Genomic DNA, 544 nt, shown 5'->3' on the forward strand with positions numbered 1-544 from the left:
CTGGAGGACCAGGGTTGGGGGTACTGGAGGACCAGGGTTGGGGGTATTGGAGGACCAGGGTTGGTGGTACTGGAGGACCAGGGTTGGGGGTATTGGAGGACCAGGGTTGGGAAACACTGTTCTATATCTGTCAGTATGTATGTACCATGACCTCATCAACATGCCTCCTGTCTTCACTGATCCACTTCAATGTCCCCCTTCATGTATCTCCTCCAAGGTGATTGTGCAGAGTTCCCACATAGACACATTTTAAAAATCTACTGCAGACACATTCTTCAGAAAGTGATACTTTTCTAGTAAGAGTTGGATTGGATGGATTGTAGTGTTGCATTTAAGGTGTTGAACTGATTTTCAGAATGAAGGAGCCTCTATGGTGATATATTGATATGGAGGTAGTCTGAACAGCAGAACAGGTCTATTGTATGCTTTAATTGGATCAAAGCCCTAAAATGCTTACTCTTGTTTCATCAAAGAAACATATTTATACAGTTATTTTTTATTTATGAAAAAATACACCACAAAGCATCAAATGAACATGCTATCA

General features: G+C 41.5%; 1 protein-coding gene across 4 annotated transcripts in view; it reads right to left on the reverse strand.

Annotated features, from left to right (window-relative positions):
- Positions 1 to 409: 409 nt before the first annotated feature.
- LOC118374989 (cell division cycle protein 20 homolog B-like) overlaps positions 410 to 544 on the reverse strand; it is a 40,676-nt gene continuing 40,541 nt past the window's right edge. For all 4 annotated transcript variants that reach the window (XM_052460870.1, XM_052460869.1, XM_052460872.1 and 1 more), the window contains one exon: positions 410 to 544. This exon is cut by the window's right edge and continues 1,179 nt beyond it. The gene's annotated coding sequence lies outside the window, so the exon portion shown is untranslated.

The sequence above is a fragment of the Oncorhynchus keta genome, chromosome 14 (assembly GCF_023373465.1).
Source record: "Oncorhynchus keta strain PuntledgeMale-10-30-2019 chromosome 14, Oket_V2, whole genome shotgun sequence".
NCBI classification, from domain to species: Eukaryota; Metazoa; Chordata; class Actinopteri; order Salmoniformes; family Salmonidae; genus Oncorhynchus; species Oncorhynchus keta.